This window comes from Hoplias malabaricus, chromosome 7, assembly GCF_029633855.1.
Source record: "Hoplias malabaricus isolate fHopMal1 chromosome 7, fHopMal1.hap1, whole genome shotgun sequence".
NCBI classification, from domain to species: Eukaryota; Metazoa; Chordata; class Actinopteri; order Characiformes; family Erythrinidae; genus Hoplias; species Hoplias malabaricus.
This window is the reverse complement of record NC_089806.1, coordinates 908,968-934,981: the sequence shown is the minus strand read 5'-3', so window position 1 is coordinate 934,981 and position 26,014 is coordinate 908,968. Positions and strand designations below refer to the sequence as shown.

The following is a 26,014-nucleotide window of genomic DNA, read 5'->3' as shown; positions in this document are numbered from 1 at the left end:
GGAATACAATAACTACATCCTGATCATTAATAAAGTCACTACGAATAACAGATTTATTAAACAGTTCTCAGAACATCTGAAGAAAGGGACTAGGATGGGTGAAATCATGAGGTTATATAATGTGACAGAGCTTAGCATCAGCAATTACACACACTGTTTGAACATGAAATGGCTACACAGTCTACAAAAAGAGACTAACCTAAAGCCTTCTGTCATTAAATCAATGTACACCGAACTGCACAATCAACTACCACTTTTATCCTTGACTTAACTGCTGTCTGATCAGAAGACTAGACTAGTAAGACAGGTTCTGGCATGGGCCCTTTGTATATCATCCCCTCTCTTCACCATGTTTATCTCTACCACAGCTGTCAAAAGTGATAAAAAATCATCTTCCAAAAGATCAAACAATAAAAGCTTGATTTTAAATGGATTAGAATATCACATATTTACATATTAGAATAAACATATTTTCCTGAGTGTCACAAAGGTCAGCACATTCTTCCTTCCACAACCACTCACAGGAGTAGGAATGCAATGCCTGAAAGGTGGCAGGAGTGAATACACTTTATAAAACTGAACTGTTTACAGATACATATGACAATGCACTCATGACACAATTAAACATTTGTTAGATGTATGTACCATTTTCTTACCTTGAAGATGCCTTCATCCTCACTCTGAAGATTCATTAAAGCAATCAAATAAAGGATCAAATGTTCTCCAACAGCATTTTTATTAACTCAAATGTGAACAGCCAACAAACTCTACTCTCCCTGCTAGTAACACGCATATATATATATATATATATATATATATATATACACAGTTTAATGAATAAATGGCCAAATCGTCTTAAAAGCAGGACCCAACATTAGAATACCTTTATTATGTGATGCAGGGTGTTGAAGAAGTACATTGCTGTTTGTCATTTCCAAAATTATACGACTGAAGAATAAAAAAATAAATAATGTTGCCTTGACCTTACTATTCAAGTAATCATTAGGCATCAGTAACTGTACAAAAATGTACAATAATAATCTTCACATACATTTAACAGAACCAAACACTGCTTGTTAAATTACTAAAGTGAACTGAAAACATCAGAATAACACTGTTCTGAATGTCAGTAGTTAACAGCTAAAGTACAGTAAAGTGTGAACTATTCCATAGAACTAGTGCTGTGTGACGTTCAGTCTTCACAGTTGAGTTGGGTGAGTCCATCTTTAACCTGTCTCTCTCTGATCAGAGAGATCTGCAATGAGGGAGAGAACTCTTGGGTTCACTGTGAGCTGCTTCTTATTTTTCTTTGTTTCAGCCTTTGTTCCCTTCTCTGGATTGATGTTGGAGAAACCCCTTTGTGAACACAAGAGTTCATAATCAACTATGACACACAGTGATTAGTTCTTAAAGAGGAATCATTAAAGGCGTGTCTTTGCCTCTGAAGGAGCTCATGTCTGGAGGCCGAATCCATGGGATAGTGGATGTTGAGACAGTAATAGCTTCCAAAGATCAAACAGATGGCAGAGATGAAGGTAGGGATTTGGTCATTCACAATCCTGCGGTCTGTACTTATCATGAACAGCCTTGAGGTATAGCAAGAAGATGCTGAAAAAAAGAGATCAAAACTGAGTGGCAGCACAAGTCATTAACATCTGAAGGTGGCCTTAAAAAGTGGTGGTTCTTCCCTATCCAATGGAATGTTCTCCTCCATACAAATTTCCTTTGCCAAACTAAGCTGTGGCTAGCTAATGTTCAACTAGCTCTACTGAGCAGGAGGATCTCTGTCCATTTCGAGTGTGAAATCAATAAGAACCAAAGGCAGGACGTGATGTTGTAAGTCCATTAAAAACAAACAAGGAACCGAGGCCAAACCCTCTCCTGACGTCTTTGACACAGACCCACTTTGGTTTGGGCAGTGGAGGAATTTCTGCCTCTGTTATGACTCTCGTCAAAAAATGTGTAGTGGGAACGTCAACCAATCCCAGACTAAATTTAACAATCTATGTAGCTACCAAGGGAACCGACACACAAGTTTGAACACATACTTAATGTTAGTTAATAAGTAGTGCTGCCATCCTGACCTAGTTATCCTGGCTAAACAAACTTAAAGTAAAGTTAATTCACACCCAAACGAGTCTTAAACAAAGACTTTATTCTCACATTGTGACCATTTTATGTCAAATGCTTACCTCCAGAAGATTTTTCCTGTCACCAGGAGTCAGACTAAACCCCACAGATAGGTAGTGTTTTGGGCAGAATTGGTGTTATTTGGTTTACACGGGGTCAAAGGTTCAGTGTCCGTTATTGAACAGTCTGTCGCCTCGCTCTTCCTTTACATTCCAACATTATCTACTCAGAAGTTATTTTAAAGTGGACAATACTTTAGCGCAATTGGTGATGCATGTTTTATTTATTTATTTATTTATTAATTATTAAATGTATTATTTTACTCTTTCCCAGGCTGTAGGGTTAACATATATAAACTCATGATTTTGGAAGTATTTGTCAGGAAATATGATATTACTATTAATTATAATGCAGAGAAAAATTTTATATTGTGTACAAACATTTTATTAATCTAATGAGAGCATGATTATAGCCTTTTTTTTTGGGGGGGGGGGGGTGAATTTGCACATTTTTTCTTTTAAATTGTCCTTTGTTCTAACAGTTGTGATGTATTTCATATTCTTTTTTTATTTAATATACAAAAGGCCAAGCCTATATTAATATTGCATTCAAATTTTCTCTGTATTCCTATCCTAACACCTGGTAAAAGAAAACAACAACCAACAAAAACATCCTTTGGCACCCACATTATTCACCTAGTAACTACCTATAAGCACTGTTGTGACCACCTACAGATCAATCTAGAAACGCTGACAACCACCAAGTACACCCTAACAACCACTTGGTGCACTGTAGCAAACTTTGCAACAATCTAACATTCACTTGTAGAAATGAACCCAGAGCAACCTATAAACACCCGGACAGTTTTAACATCGTAGCTTATATCATTAAACAGCCTAAAAACCCCCGTTCTCCCCGTGTCTGTGTGGGTTTCCTCCAGGTGACGGTCTGTGAGGAGTGTGATGTGTTCTCCCTGTGTCTGCGTGGGTTTCCTCCGGGTGACTGTCTGCGAGGAGTGTGGTGTTTTCTCCCTGTGTCTGTGTGGGTTTCCTCCGGGTGACTGTGAGGAGTGTGGTGTGTTCTCCCTGTGTCTGCGTGGGTTTCCTCCGGGTGACTGTCTGTGAGGAGTGTGGTATGTTCTCCCTGTGTCTGCGTGGGTTTCCTCCGGGTGACTGTCTGTGAGAAGTGTGGTGTGTTCTCCCTGTGTCTGCGTGGGTTACCTCCGGGTGACTGTCTGTGAGGAGTGTGGTGTGTTCTCCCTGTGTCTGCGTGGGTTTCCTCCGGGTGACTGTCTGTGAGGAGTGTGGTGTTCTCCCTGTGTCTGCGTGGGTTTCCTCCGGGTGACTGTCTGTGAGGAGTGTGGTGTTCTCCCTGTGTCTGTGTGGGTTTCCTCCGGGTGACTGTCTGTGAGGAGTGTGGTGTTCTCCCTGTGTCTGTGTGGGTTTCCTCCGGGTGACTGTCTGTGAGGAGTGTGGTGTTCTCCCTGTGTCTGTGTGGGTTTCCTCCGGGTGACTGTCTGTGAGGAGTGTGGTCTGTTCTCCCTGTGACTGTCTGTGAGGAGTGTGGTGTTCTCCCTGTGTCTGCGTGGGTTTCCTCCGGGTGTCTGTCTGTGAGGAGTGTGGTGTGTTCTCTCTGTGTCTGCGTGGGTTTCCTCCGGGTGTCTGTCTGTGAGGAGTGTGGTGTGTTCTCCCTGTGTCTGTGTGGGTTTCCTCCGGGTGACTGTCTGTGAGAAGTGCGGTGTGTTCTCCTTGTGTTTGTGTGGGTTTCCTCCGGGTGACTGTCAGAGGAGTGTGGTGTGTTCTCCCTGTGTCTGTGTGGGTTTCTTCCAGGATACTGTCTGTGAGGAGTGTGGTGTTCTCCCTGTGTCTGCGTGGGTTTCCTCTGGGTGCCTGTCTGTGAGGAGTGTGGTGTGTTCTCCCTGTGTCTGCGTGGGTTTCCTCCAGGTGATTGTCTGAGGAGTGTGGTGTGTTCTCCCTGTGTCTGTGTGGGTTTCTTCCAGGATACTGTCTGTGAGGAGTGTGGTGTTCTCCCTGTGTCTGCGTGGGTTTCCTCCGGGTGACTGTGAGGAGTGTGGTGTGTTCTCTCTGTGTCTGCGTGGGTTTCCTCCAGGTGATTGTCTGAGGAGTGTGGTGTGTTCTCCCTGTGTCTGCATGGGTTTCCGCCGGGTGACTGTCTGTGGGGAGTGTGGTGTGTTCTCCCCATGTCCGCGTGTATTTCCTCAGGGTGCTCCACATTCCTCCCACACTCCAGGTTTGTGGAAGGTTGGTAGGTGGATTGGTGACTCAAGTGTCCATAGGTGTGAGTGTGTCGCCTTGTGAAAAACTGGTGCCCCTCCAGGATGTGTTCACACCTTGTGCCCAGTGATTGTGGGTAGGCTCCAGACTCACTGCCACCCTGAACTGGATAAGGGTTACAGACAATGAATGAATATTATTACATGTACATGTCATTGGCTTTTGCGTGTACTTCCTTTCTTCAGATACAGACACAGTTAGATTTGATGTTGTAAAATGTGTGAAACAAATTATTTCTACAGTGTAATATTTCTAAGTACGGTGATGGTAAAAGTGTGGTAAATGGGACAGTGACACATTGCTTTGTTGTTTAAAGCGAGGATCAGCTGCATGTGCTGATACCTTCATTATGCTCTAACTCCTTTGTGAAGACATCACCCAAATGAGTCAGTCACAGAGTGAGAAGGAAAACACAAAGGTAAAATTACCCAACATCTCATTCGTATTTCCTGCTCCACCTTCAATTAGTTCCATGTCACTCCTGCTTCATTTAAGACTTAATTCATCACCTCCCCAAGTACAAAAAGGGAAAAAAAGGAAAGCTGCTAGTCATAAAGTTAGAATGTCATTAAAATTAATTTTTTGAAATATTTATTTCAGTAATTCAATTCAAAATGTGAAACTTGTATATTATATTCATTCATTACTGAATATGTTTACTGAGTTTATTAGTTGTCAGTTATAATCATTAAATTAAAAGAAAAACACTTGAAATATCAGTCTGTGTGTAATGAATGAGTATAATATACAAGTTTCACTTTTAAATGGAATTACTGAAATAAATCAGCTTTTTCATGAGATTCTAATTTTATCACCAGCACCTGTGTTTGTGGAGTAATGTGTTTGATGTTAATTGTGTGATGAATAATTATTAATATTTAATTAGTGATTAAAGAAATGCAGTGTGGTAGAGTCCTGTTTAATGGCTATTAAAGCTTTTACTACGTGACTAATGTTTATTTAGATCTGATTTACTGAGACTGAAGAGAAGTCAGTGCAGGTGTCTTGTGGAGAAAAGAATGGATGAGTGTGAAATAATGTTCTTATTAAAGTCATTGCTGAATGAATACATTGCTGATCAGTGCATGGTTATGGTCAGTGTGTTTATTTAATGCCCAAAAGGAAATGGTAAATAATGAAAGTACTATATCACCCCCTAAAGTAACGACATGGCTTTGTCTCTGTGGTGGTCCCTAATCAGTCAAAACTGTGAGGGGTACATTTCTAGTGTCTTGTGCAGTGCCCAACCAGGCCACCAGAGGTCATCCTCTGAGTATTAACTGTTGCCCCTACCGTCAGCCTACACACACACACACAATAATAATAATAATAATAGTAAGTTCAACTTATAGAGTGCATTTCCCAAACCCAAGGATGCTTTACATAAAAAAGAAAAACAAAAGAAAAAAGTTACTGGGAGTAAAATTTGGGAAACAATGTCTTTAGCAGTGATTTGAAGGAAGATAAAGTTAAACAGTTGTGAAGAAGAGGAGGAGGAAGAGAGGTCCAAGGTTTAGGGGCAGCACTGATAGATCTGCCACCTGGGTTAGAACGTTTAGTTGAGGGGACAGTAAGGAGACCAGAGTTGGAGGAGCAGAGACAGAGGGAAGGACAGTAAAAATAAATGAGTTCAGACAGAAATGAAGGAGCCAGACCATAGAGAGCCTTGAAGTTGTGAAGAAGGATTTTGTATTTAATCCTAAACTCAACAGGAAAGCAGTGCAGCTGCTGGAGAACAGGTGTGATGTAATGAAAAAATGCAGATTAACACTAATGAGTAGTTTTGTAATATCTAATCTAATCTAATGACAAAAGATATGGGGTTTTGATTAATCTTGGTTAATTCTTAGTCATATAGTAGGCCTTAGTGCTTGAAGTTGTGGTTACGGTGACCTGTGGACAATTACAGGTCTGAGCTGTTATGTGTTGTCTGAATGTCTGAAGGACATTCTCACCATTTTTCCACCAATAAGGGAATGTTTGGGTTAAAACGTTGCTGGTGTACATGACTGGGACTTTATATGTATGACTTGATTTGTTCAATAAACTCGTGAGATTAGAGAGAATCTTTGACCGTGTGTCTTATTCCTCTGTTCTCCCCAAAGAATTCTTTGAGAAATTGATCTTTCGATTTTCCTTCCTGGTTTCACATAGATTAATTGAAAATTTCCATAACAGCCCCAAAGCTGCTGGCCGCAATTGGTGGACCAACATTATATAAGTGTGTATTTTATAATTCTGAATATATGTATACAGATTCAATACATATCATAAATATTGGCTTTGTAGTTCACACATATTTTGCTATATGACCTTTATTCATATTCTTTGTCCTATTTCAGCTTTTTACTCTTCATTATTGTCTTTATCAATACACTACTGTAATGGTATAATGAAACATTTGTCTTTTGTGTGTTTTTTGCTTTGTTCTTACAGGTGTATGATGAGGTTGATGGAACCTCTTCTATGTTCACTTTAATAGATAACATATAAGGGATTTACAGGTGTATTTCCTAAAACCGAGGTCCTTCCAGGTTTCAAATCTGACCTGTAAATATTAATTATAGGTGCTGGTCATAAAATTAGAATATCATGAAAAAGTTGATTTATTTCAGTAATTCCATTAAAAAAGTGAAACCTGTATATTATATTCATTCATTACACACAGACTGATATATTTTAAGTGTTTATTTCTTTTAATTTGATGATTATAACTATATTATCACTGAATCACTGTGGCGTCTGTGATTTTAAATGTATATTACTGGCGTATGGGATTGTTATTAAAGCAGTTTTCTTCATGATTCATAGGATTTGAATTCAAAGATAATCTTGTTTGTTAACATCCCACTTGATCAATATTTTAATGAGGCAGGAGGTACAACAATGTTTTATCAAACCAGACATTTATAGCTATAGAGAAAAGTAATTATTTCTGTATAAACAAGGTCTAGTCACAGACTTGTATTAAATATTGAGCAAACCAGATCTTATGTGACTTTAATAATCCAGAGATTTGGCCTGTTTCGGTGTAAAGTTAAACAGAGAAACTGTGCAGAAGAAAGCAGGAATGGTCAGATTTGTCCAGTTAAATGCTGCATTAAATCAATTCTTGGAAGTTTGCTTTTCCTCTGAAGCCTTGAAGGTTCATCTCTGGCCTAGATTTGAAATGTAGAGTAGTGTATCTGAATTTGATAGATATTAATTTTTGGAATTTTCTCTATTTTTAGATTCCTGTCTTTTTCCAGGACTGGACTGGAGTTATCGGTTTCAGGTGTGAGGTTAATTTATCTCTTGGTTTTAGTTGGGAATATAAATAAATGATCTATATAGCCTTAAAGTAAAGAATTTTTGAGTAATTATACACAATCCTGTTGATTTAACAACCACAAATTAATAAAATATCACCAAAAAATATTTTTATAATTTTTGTAAGGCACATACTACTGTTGATGTTATGTTTCCAGAGCTGACGAGCTCCTAGGGCAGGACATTCTAATGAGTAAGGTACCTTTAGAAAAAGTCCGCTAGAGAGGGACATACAGGTGACGTCACAGTAATCTCTAAGAGAGAGATTGAGAAAAAAAATAAAAAAAATGTGTATGTGTGTTGGGTTTTCCCTTCAATTTTGATCAATTTATTTAATTAACTTGAGGTTTATTTTAAAATAAAATTATGGGGTGTTGTTACAGCAAAACAGCACAGAACCAGGCTGAGGAGAAAGAAAGTTAATAAGGCTGCATCACAATACAGGTACATGCTGAAGGAGTATGGCCCGAGCAGTGTGAGGCAGATGGAGGAATGGGTTGAACTGGGTTTCCCTGAGGGAGGGAGCTTCAGTCCAAACCAGTTGGAACGGTTGACAGATAAATTAATACATAAAGAGCAGGAGACTGAAACACTCAGACAGAATATTCAGCTTAGTGGGTGTGGGGGTTGTAAAAAACTTCCAGAGCCGTTTGTAGCGGACCGTAAGGCGCTACAAATGTGGAGGGGAGAAGCAGATAAAAGTATTCAGAAAAAGAACAGAAACGCAAAGAAGAGAGAAGTTAATGAGGATGTTAAATCAAATGTTTGTGTTACTTCACCAATATCTAACCATTGTGCAAATGTTTGTACTGTTCTTCCATGTACTCCCGTGCCTGTTCTGGCCCGTCCACCCCCTCCTGAGTACGGCCTTTATCCGAAGATCAACTGGGGCCTGGACGTGAATCCACATCGCCCCGCGCAGGCCTCAGGACCGCCTCTCTCCCATCGCAGTCACCTGCATTTCCTCCACCCGCCGAGACGCAACCAACCTCAGCCTCAGAACCTCCGCTTTCATGGCAGTCACCTGCATTTCCTCCACCCGCTGAAACGCAATTAACCGCTCAACAGTTGCAGACTCCGCCAAGGGACCCACCCTTTCAGGCAGCACGAGAGATAATGGTGAAGGAGGACGAGACTGAGGAGGGAGAAGAGCCTCTCCCCCTCCAGACACGCCTGAGAGCCTCACAGAGCCAAGCGTAAAGCCCAAAGCCAGAAAAAAGGAGATTGCTCCACTAAGCATGAAACTCCGCTCCAGGGACAATGATGAAGAGGACGAGATTCCCGGCCTAGTCCAGGCCATGAACCAGTTTAGCATGCCGATGCTTGAGGTTCCGATGGGTGAGACCATCGGACAGGTGTTCAGACCATGGACTTTTGCTGAGATCAAAGAGGTGGCCGCTTCTCTCCCCGAGGTTACAGATGGGGGAGAGGAATTCTGCAAACGCTTAAAACAATTCTGTGAGACTTTTCATCCGAGCCTGCATGAGCTGGGAAGATTGCTGGCCGTACGGATGGGAGTTGACTGGACGAGAGTGCAAGGAGATCTCTTGACTGGAGTGGACATTAACCCAGCAGGACAGAGTTGGGTCAGGCGTATCTCACCAAATTTGATGCATTGTGTGGACGCATCAAAGGGAGGTATCCGCACCAACACGACCCGCGAAAAATTGCAGAGTCTATTTAGTCTAACTCTGCAACACTAAACAGCCAGACGAATCCGCGCGGTCCTTCCTTTCCCGCCTCCTGAAAGTGACAAGGAAACATGGAGGCGGCGGACCACCAACGGAGGACTGGGAGACTGCGGACATAACTGCCTGGGAAAGCCAGCTGAAATATCACTTCGTGTGCGAATTACGCCCAGATCTACGCGCCTGTGTTGAAACCAACTGTTTAGATGTGGACGTGGGCCGACTGAAAGAGGTGGAAAAGTATGCAGCGCATGCTGAAAAAGTTCTGAACGCCAAGAGAGAAAAACAACGAGAAAAGGAGGAGCGCAGACTGGTTTATGCACAGCTGGCATTGTGGAAGCAGGTATTGGACCACAATCAAAGAGGTGGGGGACGGTGCGGAGGCCGAGGCAGGGGGAGAGGAAGAGGCTATGGCAGGACTGGGGCAGGTGCAGGGTGTTTCGCCTGCGGAAGTCCTGAGCACCTCATAAGAGACTGTCCCAACAGACATGGAGATGAGAGACAAGCCCTGCAAGCAATGGAGCCTTCCGACTGAGAGGAGGCCTTGGGGGTGGAGGAGCTGAACGGGGATGGAGTGCCTGGACGAACATCAGAAACGATAAGTGAACAACTTTTATTATTAACACAAACTAATGCTTACACAGCCATGCCTAGAATAACCATGACAGAGGCAGGGAGAGAGCTTAGTTTTTTAGTTGATTCAGGGGCCACTACATCCACTCTTAGAGCTTCACACTTCCCTGAAAAGCCTCAGCTTACACGGAAAGCCATAACATCAATAGGTGTATCAGGTACCCAAACCACAAAACCACAGAACCTTTAAAGTGTTCTTTACAAACAGGGGAAACTTTCTCACATGCATTTTTGTTTTCAGAAGTGTGTCCAATTAATCTCTTGGGAAGGGATTTAATGTGTAAACTGAAAATTTCTTTAAAGGCATCCTCTAACGGCATCGAGGTTTCTGCGGAGGACTCAGTGGATTATGCAATGGTAAAGCAGGCATGTGGCCAGCCTTTGTATAATTATGAGTGGAAACTAGCTAATTTAATATTAGCTGATGATTTATTAACCACTGTACAAGCTAAATTTCCAATATCCACTGACCGCCTCACAAACATCGATGTGATGTTAGCAGAGGACCTTCACTGTACAGCTTCTGTGCATGAAGGCCCTGACAGTGAGTTTGAATCAAAATGGGACATGTGGGTTTTAAATGAGAAACTGACTTTGAATTACATTTACTGGGAAAATGGACGTTCTGCAGCACAGGTCCTTCTCTCACCCTCACAGAGGCATTTGTTTGACTCAGTAATTGAAAAAAAGCGCAGATTTGAGCGCACTATAGCACATGTTTCACTGACAAAGCCCTGTGAGGATGAGTGGGAGGATTTGGGTCCATGGTTGTATAGATGTACCCTTTTGGGAAATTGGGAAAATACTGATGGTGGGGAACAGAGAAGCAGGGGGACGGGTTTTCCGAATCCCATACACAGCTATGGTCTCTGTCTTTCGCACTGTTCAGCTCGTCGATCCGCAGACGCACACTGGCCAGAGCTGTGTAGGGGTTTCAGTTCCTACTGGGGAGTTGACAATGATTCCTGTGTGTCTATGGGCAAAAAACAAATACGACGTCGGATTAATAAAATCTGCCCAACCAGTCGTGGTCACTCCAAAAAGCGATTACCGACCAAAAAAATGTCAGTATCCTCTAAAACGCGACGCTGTAGAGGGTATCACCCGGTATTTGACTCGCTCGTTGAGGCTGGGGTGATCGTTCCGTGTCGTGAATCTCCGGTCCGAACTCCAATATTTCTGGTGAAAAAAATCCGCGGTCCGGGGGAGCCTGAGGAATGGAGGTTTGTACAGGATTTACAAACTGTAAACTCCGCCATTCACCCGCGTGCACCAGAGGTTCCAAATCCACACACAATCCTATCACAGGTACCTGCAAATAGCACTTATTTTTCTGTAATTGATCTAGCAAATGCATTTTTCAGCATTCCGGTTCATCCGGAAAGCCAGTACTGGTTTGCTTTTTCATTCAAGGGTAAAATGTGGACGTGGACACGCCTGCCCCAGGGGTACGCGGAGTCCCCAACCATTTTTAATGCGGCCCTTAAGGCTGATTTGGAAGATTTTGTTTTCCCAGGGGGAAGTGCACTTGTACAATATGTTGATGGTTTGTTGGTTTGTTCACCTAATGCAGAGACATGCAAAGAAGACACAATAGCACTGTTGTGTTTCTTAGCAGAGAGGGGACACTAAGTCAGTCAGAAAAAACTCCAATTTGTCCAACAACAGGTGTCTTATTTAGGACATGACATATCTGCAGGGGGGAAAATCACTGTCCTCCTCACATGTGCAGGCAGTTTGCCAAATTCCGAAACCTGTGACTAAAAGGCAGCTGAGGAGTTTTCTGGGTATGACGTCTTACTGTAGACAGTGGATTCTAAATTATGCAGAGCGAGAGGCACCATTATCTGCTCTAATTCATGGGAAAGGATTATCCACTCATGACAAATTTGAATGGACTCGGAGCTGATTTTGCTTTCACAGATTTGAAAACTGCTTTAACACAAACACCTACTTTGGGTTTACCAGATCCTGACAAACCTTTCTTTCAGACAGTGGATGAGAAAAATGGATTCATGACTTCTGTGTTGCTGCAAGAGCATGGGGGTCGTAAGCGCCCAGTGGCGTATTTCTCTAGTAAACTTGATTCTGTAGCTCAAGGGTTGCCAAAGTGTCTGCGTGCAGCAGCAGCAGCAGAGAGAGCAGTTTTAGCTTCCCGAGATCTTGTGTGTTACAACCCTCTGACATTATTGGTTCCATATGCAGTTTCAATGATTTTGTTGGAGCAGAAAACATCTCATTTGTCAGCAGCGAGATGGTTGCGGTATCATGTTATGCTGCTCGATTCACCAAATGTCACTATTCAGCGTTGTACCATTTTAAATCCAGCAACTCCCTACATCAGATGATGGAGAACCTCATGACTGTTTAGCAGCCATTTCACAGGTGTGTTCTCCGAGGCCTGATTTAACTGATGTTCCAATTCATAACGCTGATCTCAATTTGTATGTAGACGGATCCGCGTCTCGCGATGACTGTGGATGAGTGGGATTTGCAGTTGTGACCTTGTATGAGTGTTTGTGTTCTGGCAGGCTTTCGAGTTCTCTATCAGCGCAGGCAGCAGAATTGGTGGCTCTCACAGAAGCATGCAAACTGGCTGAGGGTAAGACTGTGAATATTTGGACTGACTCCAAATATGCATATTCCTGTGTGTTTGATTTTGGAATGATATGGTCCTACAGGAATTTTCTGACATCCACAGGGAAACACATTACACATCACACATTGGTGGCAGCATTATTAAAAGCACTCCTGTTACCAAAAGCTGTTGCTGTGATTAAATGCCAGGCTCACACAAAAGACACTTCAGAAGTGGCACGAGGAAATGCTTTTGCAGATGAAGCAGCGAAGAAAGCAGCTGATAATGACCTAATGTTTTCTCTTTTTCAGGAATCCTGTGTTCCGGAGCCCCACCCTCTCACACTCACACACAGAACTAACCTCACAGGCCTCAGAGGCAGAGCGTTTGCTTGGCGCAAAGCAGGCTGTGTTTTCAAGGACGGAATGTGGCAAGCTTTAGATGGTAGGCCTTTCCTACCCTCTGCTAATTTTCCCTATTTTGCAAAATTGTCTCATGGGAGAGATCATGCATCCAAAGGGGCTATGGTATCTGCAGTACAACAAATCTAGTACACAAAAGGGTTCACTATTTTTGCACAAAGATTTTGTGAAAAATGTCTTATATGCACCCAGCACAATGCAGCTCAAGGCATTAAAATAATACCAGGGGCACATCCTCCACCCAATGAGCCATTTGAACATTTGCAGATGGATTTCATTGAACTCAACCAGTGCGAGGGGAAAAGGTATTGTCTGGTGGTAGTGGATGTGTTTTATAAATGGGTTGAATGCTTCTTTACCAGCAAACAAGACGCTCAGGCAGTGGCCAAAGTTTTGATTCAGCACATTATTCCCTGTTGGGGTATTCCTCGACGCATTGGGAGTGACAATGGGCCAGTTTTTATCAGCACAGCACTCACTCAGCTAAAAGAGAAATTGGGCATTGATGTGAAACTACACTGTGCATATCATCCACGGAGTGCAGGAGCAGTCGAGAGAGAAAATGCAACAATCAAAAGCAAGCTTCAGAAATGTTGTGTAGAAACAGGGCTCAATTGGGTGCAGGTACTACCACTGTTTTTGATGTATATACGTATGCGAACCAGAACCAAAACTGGTTTAACACCTTTTGAAATTTTGTTTGGCAGGCCACCGAGATGGGGTTTGGATCCAGCAGACCACGTGGACGACATGGGACTCTTGGAAGACCACATGTCGTCCTATTGTAAGAAATTGCTAACAATCTTGCGTTCTGTTCACTCACAGGCAGCAGCAGCTTCACCTAAACCACTGGAGGGGAAGCTACACTCTCTAGAACAAGGAGATTGGGTGGTGATAAAGGATCACAGGCGTAAGCACTGGAGGAATCAACAGTGGTTGGGGCCTTTCAAGTCCTGCTCACTACTGAAACTGCGGTGAAGGTCGAGGGACGCGCACCCTGGATCCACGTGTCGCACTGCAAAAAGGCACCAACCTTACAGAGGGATGACAGCGACACCGCGAAGCAAGAATGAAAGATTACCAACTGTTAATCATGTGGGTGATGTTGTTGGCACCGGCATTGGCTGGGTCATTTCCAGGTTCAGGCTACCCCAGCTGCACCATACGTTCAGGTACAAGTCTTTGGTATCAAAAAGCTAAATACGCTGTCACAACAGCCACAAATTCATCATGTTATGTCTGTATGGGGGCACGGGACGTTCCAATTATCATGCCGTTTCCTTACAATGTTTCCACTTGTGCCAAATACATGAGAAAAAATGCATCCAGATCCAGAATGCTTACTGCAGGGGAATAAAGGTAAAATGTTTCAACTACTCAGTTATACATCGTGAATGTCCCACATGGCTTAAGTCCTTCTTGTCCCCTACTGGGATGATCGAAAACCCAGATGATTATGTTGACAATTTGAACGCTCCCTATGAGTGTTACACTAGAAACTTGTCAAAAGATGTAATGTGTGTCGTAGCAGACCACTTGCGCCCCTGCGCGATAGAAGTGGGATATTTTCCAGGGCATTGTTCCATCATGTGGGTGGTTGATCAAATTCAAAGGGTGTTTCAACTGGGGTCTGATCACACAACTACATTTCAGAACATGTATACTCTCTATCCCCCAAGCTACACGCTCCTGGTGACTCAACGGAGACCAAGGGCTGACATATTTTGGCGGTGTGGTAACGGAGGTCGTCTTAGATCGACCCTTCCTTCAAACTGGACAGGTACATGTGCTCTGGTTATTTTGGCAGAGCCAACACTTATTTTCCCTGGATCCAAATTCTCTAACCTTCCGACTAAAAAGGTGATTCGCAGGGCGAAGAGAGATTTCTTGGGGGACCGTTTGATCTACTTAGATGCAATAGGCATTCCACGTGGGGTTCCCGATGAATTTAAAGCACGGAACCCTATAGCAGCAGGGTTTGAGTCTATTTTCATATGGGTAACGATGAACAAAAATGTGGATTGGATAAATTTCATATGGTATAATCAACAGCGTCTGGCTAATATGACTCGTGACACACTGAAAATTCTGGGGGAGCAGTTGCATTACACTTCACAAATGACGTATCAGAACCGAATTGCCCTAGATATGATTTTGGCTGAAAAGGGAGGTGTATGTCACATGTTTGGTGATCGCTGCTGCACTTTCATTCCTAATCACACAGCAGCAAACGGGTCATTCACTGAGGCAATGAAGGAGTTAACAACTTTTACTGAGGAGTTGTATGAATTTTCAGGTATAAATAATGACTGGATGGCATGGTTTGATTCCTATTTTGGCAAATGGGGAGCATTGGGGCTGAAGCTGGCTGTCACGGTAATCATTTCTCTATCAGTATTTGCACTAATCGGATGTTGTATTATTCCCTGTGCCAGAAGCCTGATCATCAAAATTACTGAACGAGCTGTTGGTATACAATTCAGTATGGTGAGTGCAGATGTGTACATGGAGCTTGACCCTGCAGCCAAGAAAAATCCGCTGGATGAGATGCCTCTTGAAATGCCCCAGCCACTCCATGCCTCATTTGATGAGGAGTAAATTTTTATTTCATTTTCATTCATTTTTCATTTATTCACTTTTCATTTATTGATGCTGATTTCAGGTTGATTTTATGATTTTATAAGTTTACATAATCATTCAACATGTAATCATATCACGTGTAATCATTTAATGTTTTTTTTTTTTTAAATGCATGAGTTATGATGCCTAGACTGAAAGCTTAGCTAGTCTATGGTTGATGTTATCTTTTGCATTTTCTTTTTGCAATATTATGATTAAAGATTTTAAATCATAAAAAGGGAGGAATGTAATGGAAAAATGCAGATTAACACTAATGAGTAATGTTTTGTAATATCTAATCTAATCTAATGACAAAAGATATGGGGTTTTGATTAATCTTGGTTAATTCTTAGTCATATAGTAGGCCTTAGTGCTTGAAGTTGTGGTTACGGTGACCTGTGGACAATTACAGGTCTGAGCTGTTATGTGTTGTCTGAATGTCTGAAGGACATTCTCACCATTTTTCCACCAATAAGGGAATGTTTGGGTTAAAACGTTGCTGGTGTACGTGACTGGGGCTCTATATGTATGACTTGATTTGTTCAATAAACTCGTGAGATTAGAGAGAATCTTTGACTGTGTGTCTTATTCCTCTGGTCTCCCCAAAGAATTCTTTGAGAAATTGATCTTTCGATTTTCCTTCCTGGTTTCACATAGATTAATTAAAAATTTCCATAACACTGTTCACTTGGTGGAGGTAAGGACCCTAGCTGCAGAACTCTGGCTGTATTGAAAACAGTTTAATAGTTTGACTGAAAGTCCATAGAACAGTGAACTGCAATAATCAAAAAATAATATTCAATACGAGAAAAAAAAACATGGCCAAATAAGATTTATGAGAACCATAGTGACACACTGATGTCTCTCAGTGAGGAATGAATGAAAGCACTGAGGGGCAAGGCCAGAAACACCAACAGATGATAGTCTTGATATAAGTAGGTTGTGACTGACCTCATCAAAAGCTGGTGTTAAATCCAAGAGAACCAGGATATAAAGGAATCCAGCATCAAAAGACAGCAGTAAGTCATTCACAGCCTTAACCAGAGCAGACTCTACTGTGAAACTGAAACTGAAAATATAACATTTACAATTAAAATATAAAACATCAACTGTCAAAATACATAGGAAAATAAAAATGAAACTAAATTTATAAAAAATAAAATAGAAATGAATCCAAATTCTATTTAAACTGAAAAACATCTTCCTACACTTATTTTAATTTTGAAAACATTGTATTTTTCAAAGTTCAGTCTCAAGATTTGATTTTTCAGTTTGATTTTATTTGAAATGAACAAAACTTTTGACCCTAATACAGCTCCATACACATGCTGAGTCCATTCAGAACATTCAAAAACACTGCAGTTCAGTGGAGAACACAGTTTGAATCAACATGAATATAGAAATCACCCAACAAAATAATAACAGATGACACAGATAAAGCAACAGTGAGGAGCTCAAATCAGAGAAAGGTGTTGGGAGGAGGATAAATCAACAGCAGTGAAATAGATGAGAGGACTTTCAGAGCTAGGTGTTCAAAGGTAGTGACATCATGGAAGTCCAACTGTTTAACGTTCAGGACCGAGTGGATTACTGCGGCCGAACCACCTTTACTTATGAGACGAGGTTTGGTTATATGAGTAAAGTCTGGGGCACTGATGAACTGAAGGAAATCTCCAGCTCGTTTCCATGTTTCAGTGAGAAGGAGCATGTCCAGGCTCTCATCAGTGATTAAGTCATTTATTAGTGATGTCTTGTGAGAAACAGAGTGAGAGTTCAGGAGAACTATATTCGATGGGAAAGCTCCAGTGGAGAAGTCAGAGCTGAACTCAGTGAGAGAGCGGAGGTGAACAGTATTAATGCCACGTGACTGTTTATGATTTTTAATAATCCGTCTGTGACCAAATAACTAGAATGTGTTCATCAGAAGCACGGCAGGAAAAGTGAGAGCGCGGGGACCAGTGAATACACCAGGGACGACACATAAACCCAAGACTCAGACATAAGTTAAACATCAGAGGACTCAAACGAGCAGGAGTACTGACACTTTTTAGTTCAGATGCAGAGTCTGATCATCTCAGGAAAACAGTACACACAAGTAGTCCACAATCATCCAGCAAACCACAGCCAAATCACTATCACTAAAACCACTAAAGCACGTCATCCAGACCATCAGCACCATCCACAGACTGAGTACAGGGAAGTGACCGACGACTCAGCGAGGGGGGAACACTCACCACAGCTGTAGTCGAGGAGGGAAGGAGAGCGAAGTGAGAGGGCTTGTGTGTGGCTGGCAGGGGTGAGAATGAAGCTGGGTACACAGCCATGGGAGAATGGTCCAAAGTGAACCGGAGAACAGGAGCAGGGAAGTCCAGCATGAGGTCCAGTTCGAAAAGAAGCCAAAGGTCAAAAAACTGTTGAGAAAAATCAGCAGAAAAAAGAAAAAGAAGCCGGTGAGAAGAAGCGACAACAGACGCACACTTCTGCTCTAAACCAGAAGTGAAGTGAAGTGTCAGATGGAATGAAGCTGAGGAGAGTTTACAGGATCCATGTGCAGGCTTTATTCTGACAGAGACAAGGAGGTACACAGTGCAGTTCAGAAAAGCAGTCAGGGGCAGAGCAATAAGGTCATCAACCAGAATCACACACAGGAACAAGGCAAACAGTCCAATAAACCAACCCCAAAATCCAGAGTCAAGGGGCAGGCAGAGACCAATCAGCAGGAAGACAGTTCAGAGAAGACTTAGGAAGCAGAAACTACTGGCAGTGCTTCACAAAGAGTGTGTGAGTGAGGGGAAGTGGAAGTAGTGGAGCTGATGAGACTAATGGACTGTTAGTTGGACTGTGTGTGTGATTCTGGTTGATGACATTAGTGCTCTGCCCCTGACTCTGCTCTTCTGAACTGCACTATGTAACTGTTAAACTAATATTGTACTGTGATATTTCCACAGATGCTGTGCTCTACTCGTCTTTTCCCTGTAGATCTGCAGGTGAAGATGCTGCTGGGTTTGTGACAGCGCTGCTCCACGAAGGCCTCTCTCCCCTCTCAGCTCCATGTGCTCTTCATAACGATATTCACACCAGAAAACCTCCTCACACACACACACACACACACACTAACATCACCAGAAATGTTTAGAAATGTGTGTGTGTTTGAGTCAGTCGTCATGAAGAGCTCATGTAGGAGTGATGTAGCCTCTAAACAGTGTCCTACAGTAAAGAGTTCTCCACCGTTCTCCTACATCACTCATAAACCCAACACTAACAGCCTACACCCTCACCACCGCAGCAGTTCACACACACATCACATTCACCACTTCACCTCCTCTCTAGGATTATTTTATCTTTCTGTTTTCAAAAGACCACAATGTTGATGTGTGGAATTAGTTCATCTCCATCTTCCCATAAGAACTCTGTCAGTTTTACAGTGTTTTACATCCGTTTCTAAACCTCATCATTCACTTCAACATTTCTCCACTTCACTGTGTTCTTTATTCTTCTGTTCTTTAAAACTGCTTTTATTCACTGTGTCACTTTGTGGAGGTCAGTGGAACAGTGTGTGTCTTTGAACAGAGAGAAAGCAGCTGTGAACACGTGAAATGTGTGTGTGGTACCTTCACACAGAGGCAGGTGACCCATGCCATGGACACTGATGTCCCCCCCATACTGCTGTGAGTGGATCAGACACAGCAGTGCTGCTAGAGTTTATAAACCCTCAGTGTCACTGCAGGACTGAGACTAGTCCACCAACCAGAGACATCCAGACAACTGTGTCCTCTGTGTGTGTCTGTGTGTGTGTATTTCCCAGTGAATGTGGAGAGACACGTCCCAAGACTTTGTCAGGAACTAACCTTGGAGAACATGTGTCCACCTTATGGAAGGTTCTCCATCTCAAAGACACAGAGATGATCAACAGCTGATTTCCTTGGACACGACATTAGGGATCAGTGGAGATCTTCCCGGCGCCTGAAGGTACATTACAACTGGAAAAGATCAGCAAACTGCTCCTGTGTCACGCCTTCGTCCTGTCATGTCTGTTGTCCCCGGCCATGTGCTTTTAGCACATGGCTATATTTTGTTTATGTCCTTGTCTCCGCCCTCGTCCCGCCTCCTCGTCCGTGTCATGTGTTAACCCGTCCTCGTTATCTGTCCAGGTGTTTCTCGTTTGTGTCTGTATTTAAGCCCTCTTGTCCCTCATCCGTTTGTCGTACATTTCCCCTTTATCCTTTGTTTAGTAGGTCACATTATTTAGTCTGTCCGTCTGTCTCTAGCGTTTCCCCGTTTCTTCTCCTTTGTCATCGTGTCGCTTTTCGTCCGTCTGTCCTGTTTACCCTGTCTAGTTTCCTTTGTTTAATTTATCTTGTTTGGCTCTTTGTTTGTTTTTGTTCTGTTTAAGAATCGTTGTTTTGTTTATATTAAAATATCCCGTGTTTTAGCGAATGCGTCCGCCTCCGTCAGTCCGCCTCTCCGTTCCTGACAGAATGTACGACCATTACCAGGATGCAGCTAGCACGGACTATTACCTCAAGGGATGTGCCGTTCGCCGGACTCCATTCCGTACAGGCCCCAAAGATCCTGTGGGGGAGGCTTTGAAAGCGGCCTCGGAATGGAGTCGCCGGCTCCAGCTCCTGCCTGGCGCTGTTCCGGATCCAATATCGGAGGAGTCGTCTCATGAATCGAGTAGTTGCGCCAGCGGGAGTCGAAAGAGTCGGCGGAAGAAGCGTGCTGGAGTCCCCCCCTTGCTGGAGGATTACCCCCTCAGGTCCGGGGAAATTTTTGGGGGGGCGTTAAGGGTAGGGGCTGTTAGCCTCACCTCCGTAGCTCTGAGGTCGGAGGCTAACAGGGGCGCACCTCGAGGGGATTTAAAGGGTGCGCCTGTGAAACCCCCTAAACCCTTTACAGCTCCAGCGCGATCCCGGCGAGCAGCACAAACTCCTGTCCTCGAGAGCGCGGCACCTCCAGCCGCGCCTATCTTCGTGAACGCAGCGCCAACGGCCGCGCCTGTCTTCGTGAGCGCGGCGCGCGCCTCTCCTGTCTTTGTGAGCGCGACGCCCGCCTCTCCTGTCTCCATGGACGACGTCGCAGATTCCTCTGCCTCCGTGGACGTCGTCGCACGATCTCCAGTCTCCGTGGACGACGTCGCAGATTCCTCTGCCTCCGTGGACGTCGTCGCACGTTCCCCAGTCTCCGTGGACGACGGCGCAGATTCCTCTGCCTCCGTGGACGTCGTCGCACGTTCCCCAGTCTCCGTGGACGACGGCGCAGATTCCTCTGCCTCCGTGGACGTCGTCGCACGTTCCCCAGTCTCCGTGGACGTCGTCGCAGGTTCCCCTGCCTCCGTGGATGACGTCGCAGGTTCCCCTGCCTCCGTGGACGTCGTCGCAGGTTCCCCTGCCTCCGTGGACGTCGTCGCAGGTTCCCCTGCCTCCGTGGACGTCGTCGCAGGTTCTCCTGCCTCCGTGGACGTCGTTGCAGGTTCCCCTGCCTCCGTGATGGCGGCACCCGCCGCTCCTGTGTCCGTGATGGCGGCACCCGCCGCTCCTGTCACCGTGACTGTGGCTACGGCCGCTCATGTCCCCGTGACTGTGGCTACGGCCGCTCCTGTCCCTGTGACTGTGGCTACGGCCGCTCCTGTCCCCGTGACGGTGGCTCTGGCAGCTCCTGGTCGTGTCCGTGGGACGGCCCCAAGGACTTCAGGGCCGATCCCCAGAACTGTGCCCAGGCTGGTTCCTCAGACTGCCCCACAGACATTAGCCAGTCCTGGGCACCCCCCTGTTATATTGGTTCCCCTGTCTGTCCCTGTCTTGGTTCCTGTCTCTGTCCTTGTCCCTGTGCCCGTGTCAGCCTTTGTCTCTGTCCCAGTCCCTGTCACTGTGTTCGTGTCTGTCCCCCTGAATGTCTTGTTCCCTGTTCCCCTGCCAAGTCCAGTCCAGTCTCCTGTCTGCCCTGTCCAGTCTCTGTTTAAGACCCCTGTCCAGTCTCTGTTTCAGACCCCTGTCCAGTCTCATGTCCAGTCCCCTGTTAGTCCTGTCCAAGTCCCATTTCAACCCTCTGTCCTGTCTCATGTCCAGTCCCCTGTTAGTCCTGTCCAGCCTCCCTTTCAACCCTCTGTCCTGTCTCAAGTCCCATCTCCTGTCCAGTCCCCTGTCCTTTCACCTGTCCATGTCCAGTCTTCTGTCCCCAAACGTGTCCAGTCTCCGTATCCGTCCCACGTTCAGTCCCCTGTCTTGTCTCCAGTCCAGTCTCCCGTCAATTCCCATGTGTCCACTCCTGTCCTCTCCAGTCCGTTCTCGTCTCTTGTTGCCCCCCTTTGTCAGTCTCCTGTCATGTCCCATGTCCCGTCTCATATATTCGGTCATGTCCCATGTCCCGTCTCATATATTCGGTCCTGTCATGTCCCCAGCTCCTGTGTCTGTTCCCGTCCTGTCCTGAGTCCTGTCTCCCTTGGTTCCTTGTCTTGTCTTAGTCTGTCTTGTTTTCTGTGCCCTCTCCTGTGCCAACTCCTGGGGGGTTTAGGTGTACGTGCCCCGGGAGTTGCGCGTTCATGGGGGGGGCATCTGTCACGCCTTCGTCCTGTCATGTCTGTTGTCCCCGGCCATGTGCTTTTAGCACATGGCTATGTTTTGTTTATGTCCTTGTCTCCGCCCTCGTCCCGCCTCCTCGTCCGTGTCATGTGTCAGGTGTTTCTCGTTTGTGTCTGTATTTATGCCCTCTTGTCCCTCATCCGTTTGTCGTACATTTCCCCTTTATCCTTTGTTTAGTAGGTCACGTTATTTAGTCTGTCCGTCTGTCTCTAGAGTTTCCCCGTTTCTTCTCCTTTGTCATCGTGTCGCTTTTCGTCCGTCTGTCCTGTTTACCCTGTCTAGTTTCCTTTGTTTAATTTATCTTGTTTGGCTCTTTGTTTGTTTTTGTTCTGTTTAAGTATCGTTGTTTTGTTTATATTAAAATATCCTGTGTTTTAGCGAATGCGTCCGCCTCCGTCAGTCCGCCTCTCCGTTCCTGACATCCTGGCCCTGGATCAGGGAAGAGTTTGAGTTCAGGAGCAGAACCCTTGAAGACAAACACTGCCCCTAATGGTAAAGTCACTAGTGAACATTACTGGTGAATATGAAGGGGTTCAGTCAGTGTAGGAACATGAAGGTCCAGTGTTTACTGTGTGTTCAGAGAAGGTGAACTTGGACAGTGATCTGTCTGAAAGGGAGGATGAGGATGAGGCCCAATGTTACATTCTCCTTAAAAGATGGCAGCTCAGGGTGAGAGAGGATGCACCATGGGGTGTGTGGGAATCTGAAGACAGGGAAGACACCGCCAACAAAAGTGATCCAACTGTCATTTACTAAGAACAGAACCAGAAAGGACACACACAGTAAGTTCTAGAAAGAGAAGAGAATAACAGTAAAGAGAAGTCAATAACAGTGAGAGTGTCTAATGTAAGACACGGTTTACACTCTGCGTTAATCAGGAGGTTAATCCAAGCTCGGGGTGGACACTGGACGCTGCCAAAGGAAAGAAACAAATAAAACCACTTACCCACCGAACAGACAAATCTCTCCTCACTAAAGGTACACAGTGGCACTCACCCCTTACCTAGTGTGTCTCTACAGAAGTGATCTACCGTCTTCATGAGAAGCCCCTTTTCTCACCTGTCCACACCGAGCTGGAAGAGGTGGGAGCAATAAAACAACAGGAGGTGTAGTGTTAGCTAAACTAAGACTAAAAGCTCTTAAAACAACTCAAAACAGTCGTCTGAACGCTTCACAGCAACATTAACATTTTAGCAGCAACAACCTTAGAGCTTTAGCCACAAACAGCTCTTTAGTCTCAACATTAATGTGTGAGCAGCCACAACAAACACAACCCTCCCATCTCCCCAGTCACCCCCACTTCTGTCTGCATGACGCTGCTTATGAAGAGAAAGTCCCGCCTCCAGTCCTCAAGCAGCGTTTCCCATTGGTGGAGCAGGAGAAAACATCACACGCAGGGAACACTTCCATTGGTGGAGACCACTCCCACCTGCAGCAGGAGAGATTAGAGGAATAAAAAAGAAAAGAAAAGAAGGAGAAACAGACGTGTGTCTGTCACCAAACACAGAACAACAACAGATTCCACCTTAGTCTCCTTCAACATCCAGAATTACCAGTGAGGTCCCTACTTTACTAATCCCACAGTTCTATTCATCCCCTCCTCACTCTTTACTACCACTACCATGTTGTACTCATTAACATCTCCACACAGCAATAAACACACCACTGGAATGTGTCGTCTCTTCACATTTTCCACCACAGATCTGAGTAAATCCTGCTGTAATAGCTCTCCCTCTTCAGTCCCTTTTTAACAGCATCTCTTCTCTAAAGCACACGGATTATTCACACCATACACTCCACTCCTACTTCCATCTGGAGTCATTTTAAATGGTAGTTAATGACAGATTCTCCCCAGTGATGGTTGTAGACTGTTCCCAGCCCCACTACAGGTCTCCTCAGTGTCAGGAGAGATATGAACCTGAAAGACTGGGAGAATAATGTCCTTCCTCTGAGCTCCATGAAGACTCTGCATCAGGAATGACAGGGATCATCAGGACGGTGGCCTAGGAGCACAGGAGGGTTCAGCACCTGGGAACAGTAGGTGTATGAACACCACACACACACACACACACACACACACACACACACACAGAGCCCAGTTCTCTTTGTATATAGACTCAGTTTGATCCAGCGATACCCAGCGCTCTAGAAATCCCTAATATTGTCTTATTAATGTGTGTGATAATATCTGTGTGTGTTTCTGGACTGGTCTGTAACGGAATGATTTCTATAATGTAATGGACCTTGTGTCTGAGCTCATTAGAGCTGCACTTTATGATCATTTTAATAACTATTAGTCTGCTGATGTGTTTTCTGTCAATTACAAAAGACTGATTATTCTACAGAGCGCTGGAGTCCTGCAGTGTGTTCAGTTGGATTGGGATTATTGTTGAAACTGACACTGAGGCACAAACAGCGCCACCTAGAGTATTTTTCAGCAGCTGCCACTGGTTCAGATGAAGGTGAAAGTAATAGAAATCCTTCTGTAAATACAGTTTCTACCAAACACTGTCTGGAATAAGAAAAATAATCCTAAATCCATGTGTAGAAGGGTGTTGTAGATATTCTCTCTGACGCTGTAGAAGCTGCTCACTCTGAGAGTCTTCTGCTTGAATGTAGAGTCTGATCTCACTGGGATCAGCTTTGGGAGATGGGAACACACACATCTGGCTGTAGAGCCTCTGTGAATAAAACTGAGGGTCCACACCACCATGCACAAGGCCCACTGAGATCATTCTGAACACACTCCTGTGTACAGCGCTAACACACACCAACACACACATTCCAATCTGTTGATGACACACACACTTTTCCAGAATAAATAAAGAAGAGAGAACATAGTCCAAATATAAAATGTACACAGGGGGAACTCAGCTTGTGAATGGAAATGAACAAATAAAATATATCCATTTCTGTTCTTCAGTTTATTATTGAACAAATACATTAAAATGTCAGATTTAAGGAGAAGAGAGTCTCAAATCACTCCATGTTCCCTACATAGTGCACTACATTTAATACACACTACACATTTCAATTATATTATGAACAGTTTGTGTGGAGGTGCTTCCAGTTCATGACCCACAACATTCACTATGAAGGGAAGAGGGAGTGGTTTGAGACGGAGCCTCAGTAAACACTCCACTGTAACTGACATGTTCACACTAACAACTAATGAATCCAGTGGCAGCACAATAAAAAACAGGGAATCTAAAGGTCTGGTAAATCTTACAACTCTGAGAAAAACAAACAACAGATAATTACATCACAACAAACAAACATTATTTAAACAGCCATTGCCCTGAAGAGTGTGTTTGGTGTTAGTCAAAGTAAAGTAGTTACTGAAGATCACTGTAAAGACATTAGTAAGTAGTGGTAATAGAAAATGTTCTGCTCTGTGTCTAATGTTACACATCTCTTCTAGATTTTTATACATTCCCTCAACTCTGTCCTCCTGAGCACACACACCAACAGCAGCATTCTAATCCAGTGACTGACACACACACACACACACACACCAACAACAGCATTCTAATCCAGTGAAGAGGATCTGTCCCTGGACCTGCCGACACACACACACACACACCAGTCAAAGTCTTCCTCTCTGTGAGCCGGAGCCACACTGAGGCGACCCTCTCGTTTACTGGAACAAACTCCAGCCGTACGGCCACCAGCCGGGGACTTGTGAGTATCCCCCACCCGCCCGGCGCCTCTCACCCTGTGCAGCTCCTGAGTAGGAGAGAGACCAAGCTCCAATGCTGCT

The 26,014-nt window shown here is 44.2% G+C and overlaps 2 long non-coding RNA genes across 2 annotated transcripts; one reads left to right on the top strand and one right to left on the bottom strand.

Moving 5' to 3' along the window:
• Nucleotides 1–782: 782 nt before the first annotated feature.
• LOC136701670 (uncharacterized) lies at nucleotides 783–20,476 on the bottom strand. Its single transcript, XR_010803837.1, has 4 exons — nucleotides 19,522–20,476; nucleotides 17,908–18,084; nucleotides 16,625–16,742; nucleotides 783–1,608 (listed from the first exon to the last, which is right to left on the bottom strand). It is a non-coding gene; the product is annotated as an uncharacterized lncRNA (long non-coding RNA).
• Nucleotides 11,991–16,229, top strand: LOC136701668 (uncharacterized). The gene is made up of 3 exons (XR_010803835.1): nucleotides 11,991–13,076; nucleotides 13,880–14,226; nucleotides 15,490–16,229. It is a non-coding gene; the product is annotated as an uncharacterized lncRNA (long non-coding RNA).
• Nucleotides 20,477–26,014: the final 5,538 nt, after the last annotated feature.